At 44.3% G+C, this 4,981-nt stretch overlaps 1 pseudogene; it reads right to left on the bottom strand.

Annotated features, from left to right (window-relative positions):
* Positions 1-2,064: 2,064 nt before the first annotated feature.
* On the bottom strand, positions 2,065-4,164 carry LOC141157725 (uncharacterized; annotated as a pseudogene).
* Positions 4,165-4,981: the final 817 nt, after the last annotated feature.

Raw genomic sequence — 4,981 nt, 5'->3', positions numbered from 1 at the left:
GAAATCGCGCTTGAATTGGTTGTGCTGGGGTTGGTGCCGCAATGATAATCCGCAGCGGAAATTTCCGCATCATGTGCACAGCATATGCGGATTATCATTGGTTTACATGGCAGACCTATTACCAAGCGGTTTTACTATGTTTCTGCGGTGGAAAAACCGCTGCGAAAACGCATTAAAACCGCATTAAAACCGCATCGTGTGAACTCAGCCTTAGACTTAAGATGCAATCTGGCACCTTGGCAAAGCCCAATTCTGTTCTCCCTCTGATATCTAACAAACAGGTCATGATGGAGAAACTTGCACCTACTGCCACTCAGTGTCTTCAGCAGCTCCTTTGTGAGAAATTAATGTTTGGGCAGCCAGTCTACCAAATTAAATTCCTGAGATGGAAATTGTGGATGGCTTTGCTTCTGGTACTAGGTGCTAATACCAAACAATGGCGTGCCATAATTCACTGGATATTCTTGGCTGGTTGGAGACAAGCTCATTCCCACAGAAAAGTAACAGCAAGCTAAGGAGATGGTGGCCTCTATCATCATGATGGAGTTTGCTTGTTGTCTAGGAGACCAACTGCTGCTGCTGTCTACCTTGTAGTTGACTTTCTCAAATGGGCACATCACCTTGGCAGTGCTTCAGCAGCGTTTGCAGCTTCCAGCTCACCGACTGGTGTGCGATGTGACCACACGTTGGAAATCAACGTTGCAGATGCTGGGAAGGATTTGTGAGTAGCAGAGGGCAGTTGTTGAGTACCAGCTTGAACTCGCCCATTGGAATTCAGGTCAGCCTTCGCACATAAGAGGTGATGAGTGGGCATGGATGTCTGACATCTGTGCAATCCTCCAAAACTTTGAGGACTCGACAAAGATGGTGAGGGGCGATGACACCATAATTAGCATCACCATTCCGCTTCTCTGTCTACTGAAACACTCGCTGCTCACAATTAAAGAGGAGGCCTGGCAGGCAGATGAAAGAACTATACAGAGTGATGCTACACAGCCCAACCTCATCTCATTTAAATGTGGATTGGGAGATAATGAGGAAGAGGATAACGAGGAGAACATGGACAGTCATCCTCTTGGTGAGGACAGGAAAGTCTTGGCTGTCTTGGAAGTCTTGATACCCTTCTTTAAGTCTCTTTGTGGATGGCTTTACTTCTGGTACTGGGTGCTAATACCAAACCATGTTGTGCCATAATTCACTGGATATTCCTCGCTAGTTGGAGACAAGCTCATTCCCACAGAAAAGTAATAGTGTCATGGAACAACAAGGGAATGTCTGGAGGACAGCAAAACATATGGATGCAACTGGAGATAGAGGCGGAAGGAGGGCCCTAGCGGTAGGGAACAAGGGAAGGGACACTTCCTGACACCAACCTGCGTCTGTCCCTAAGCTCCCCTATCGTGCCTAGAGGGGTCCTTACAGCGGTGTGCGATCATGTGCCTAAGCTCTCAATGGCCCTGGACTTAACCTGGCTAGGGAGCAGGCCAGCGAGACACTGGTCTCACCACTACAAAAGGAAAAAACAAGGAAGGTCATAAAAACAATGGGAAGATAACAACATAAAATACACTTATATCTCCAACAGAAAACATCACACTGAACACAAAAGCTTCGCCAAAGACTGGCCCCTTCAAAGAGGTCAGTATAGAATGAACTAAAACCGGTGGTCAGCTGATGGATCATGTGGCTATTTAAAGGGAGGTGGGAGTGGCACTAACCAACATCATCTGACTGTTAATAATAGTCTGCCAGCAAGAAACTAACATCTTTCACTTCTTGTCCCTCATCTTCCTCTTCTCCCTCATCTGCCTTTTATTCTCCCTCATCTATCTTCTTATCCCTCATCTTTCTCTTCTTCTCCCTCATCTTCATCTTCTGCCTCATCTTTCTCGTCTTCTCACTCATCTCTCTCTTCTTCTATTTCATCTCTCTCTTCTTCTACGTCATCTTCCTCTTCTTTTTCCCCATCTTTCTCTTCTTCTCGCTCATCTTTCTCTTCTTATCCCTCATCTTTCTCTTCTCCCTCATCTTTCACTTCCTCTCACTCATCTCTCTCTTCTTCTCTCATCTCTCTCCTTCTCTCTCTTCTTCTCCCTCATCTTCCTCTTCTTTTTCCTCATCTTTCTCTCCTTCTCCCTCATCTTTCTCTTCTTCTCCCTCATCTTTCTCTTCTCCCTCATCTTTCTCTTCTTCTCACTCATCTCTCTCTTCTTCTCCATCATCTCTCTTCTTCTCCCTCATATTTGTCTTCTTCTCCCTCATCTCTCTTCTCCCACATGTTCTTTTTCTCCCTCATTTTCCTTTTCTCCCTCATCATTCTCTTCTACTCCCTCATCTCTCTTCTCCCTCATCTTTCTCTTAATCTCCCTCATCTTTGTCTTCTTCCTCATCTTTGTCTTCTCCCTCATCTTTGTCTTCTTCTCCCTCATCTTTCTCTTCTTCTCCCTCATCTTTCTCTTCTTCTCCCTCATCTTTCTCCTCTCCCCCATCTCTCTTCTTCTCCCTCATCTCTCTTTTTCTCCCTCATCTCTCTCTTCTTCTCTTTCATCCTCCTTTTCTCCCTCATCTTCATCTTCTCCATCATCCCTCTCCTCTTCTCCCTCATCTCTCTCTTCTTCTACATCATATTTGTCTTCTTCTCCCGCATCTTTGTGTTCTTCTCACTCATCTTTGTGTTCTTCTCCCTCATCTTTCTCTTCTTCTCCCTCATCTCTCTTCTCCCTCATCTTTCTCTTCATCTCCCTCATTTTCCTTTTCTCCCTCATCTTTCTCTTCTACTCCCTCATCTATCTTCTCCCTCATCTTTCTCTTCATCTCCCTCATCTTTGTCTTCTTCTCCCTCATCTTTGTGTTCTTCTCCCTCATCTTTCTCTTCTTCTCCCTCATCTCTCTTCTCCCTCATCTTTCTCTTCATCTCCCTCATCTTTGTCTTCTTCTCCCTCATCTTTCTCTTCTTCTCCCTCATCTTTCCCTTCGTCTCACTCATCTCTCTCTTCTTTTTCCTCATCTTTCTATTCTCCCTCATCTCTTCTTCTCCCTCATATTTGTTTTCTTCTCCCTCATCTCTCTTCTCCATCATCTTCCTTTTCTCCCTCTTCTCCCTCATCTTCCCTTTCTCCCTCATCTTTCTCTTCTTCTCCCTCATCTCTCTTCTCCCTCATCTTTGTCTTCATCTCCCTCATCTTTGTCTTCTTCTCCCTCATCTATCTCTTCTTCTACGTCATCTTTCTCTTCTCCCTCATCTTTCTCTTCTTCTCATCTCTTCTTCTCTCTCTCATCTCTCTATTCTTCTTGCTCATCTTCCTCTTTGTTTTCCTCATCTTTCTCTTCTTCTCCCTCATCTCTCTTCTTCTACCTCATCTTTCCCTTCTTCTCACTCATCTCTCTTCTTTTTCCTCATCTTCTTTCCTCCCTCATCTTTCTCTTTTCCCTCATCTCTTCTTCTCCCTCATCTTTCTCTTTTTCTCCCTCATCTTTCTCTTCTTTTCCCTCATCTTTCTCTTCTGCATATTCCTCTTCTTCTCCCTCATCTCTTCTTCTCCCCCATCTCTCCTTTTCTCCCTCATCCTCCTCTTCTCACTCATCTTTCTCTTATTCTCACTCATCTTTCTCTTCTTCTCTTTCATCTTCCTCTTCTTCTCACTCATCTTTCTCTTATTCTCCCTCATCTTTCTTTTCTCCCTCATCTTTCTCTTCTCCCTCATCTTCCTCTTCTCCCTCATCTTCCTTTTCTCCCTCATCGTTCTCTTCTCCCTCATCGTTCTTTTCTTCTGGCTCATCTTTCTCTTCTTCTCCCTCATCTTTCTCTTCTTCTCCCTCATCTTTATCGTCTTCTCCTTCATCTTCCTCTTCTCCCTCATTTTTCTCTTCTCTCTCATCTCTCTTCTACACCCTAATCTCTCTCTCTTCATCTCCCTCATCTTCCTTTTCTCCCTCATATTCCTCTTCTCCTTCATACTTCTCTTCTTGTTCCTAATCTTTCTCTTCTCCCTCATCTCTCTCTTCTCCCTCATCTTTCTCTTGTTCTCCCTCATCTTTCTCTTCTCCCTTATCTTCCTCTTCTCTCGCATTTCTCTTCTCCCTAATCTTTCTCTTCTTCTCCCTCATCTTATTCTTCTTCTCCTTCATCTTTCTCTTCTTCTTCTTCATCTTCCTCTCCCTCATCTTTCTCTTTTCCTCCCTTATCTTTCACTTCTTCTCCCTCATCTTTCTCTTATTATACTTCCTCTTCTTTTCCCTCATCTTTCTCTTCTTCTCCCCATCTCTCTTCTTCTCCCTCATCTCTCTTTTTCTCCCTCATTTCTCTCTTCATTTTTCATCCTCCTTTTCTCCCTCATATTCCTCTTCTCCCTCATCTCTGTCTTCTCCCTCATCTCTCTCTTCTTCTCCATCATATTTCTCTGCTCCCTCATCTCTCTCTTCTCCCTCATCTTTCTCTTCCTCTCACTCATCTCTCTCTTCTTCTCTCTCATCTCTCTTCTTCTCCCTCATCTTCCTCTTCTTTTTCCTCATCTTTCTCTCCTTCTCCCTCATCTTTCTCTTCTTCTCCCTCATCTTTCTCTTCTCCCTAATCCTTCTATTCTTCTCACTCATCTCACTTTCCTTCTCCCTCATCTCTCTTCTTCTCCCTCATCTCTCTTCTCCCTCATGTTCCTTTTCTCCCTCATCTTCCTTTTCTCCCCCATCTTTCTCTTCTACTCCCTCATCTCTCTTCTCCCTCATCTTTCTCTTCATCTCCCTCATCTTTCTCTTCTTCTCCCTCATCTTTCTGCACTTCTCCTTCATCTCTCTTCTCCCTCATCTTTCTCTTCATCTCCCTCATCTTTCTCTTCTTCTCCCCATCTCTCTTTTCTCCCTCATCTCTCTTCTTCTCTTTCATCCTCATTTTCTCCCTCACCTTCCTTTTCGTCTTCTCCCTCATCTCTCTCTTCTTCTCCCTTATATTTGTCTTCTTCTCCCTCATCTCTCTTCTCCCTCGTCT

This window comes from Phyllobates terribilis, unplaced genomic scaffold (assembly GCF_046119375.1).
Source record: "Phyllobates terribilis strain yellow unplaced genomic scaffold, ASM4611937v1 Scaffold_8__6_contigs__length_399053987, whole genome shotgun sequence".
In the NCBI taxonomy this organism is placed as follows: Eukaryota; Metazoa; Chordata; class Amphibia; order Anura; family Dendrobatidae; genus Phyllobates; species Phyllobates terribilis.
Note: the sequence above shows the minus strand (reverse complement) of the source record. Positions and strands in the feature narration are given on the sequence as shown.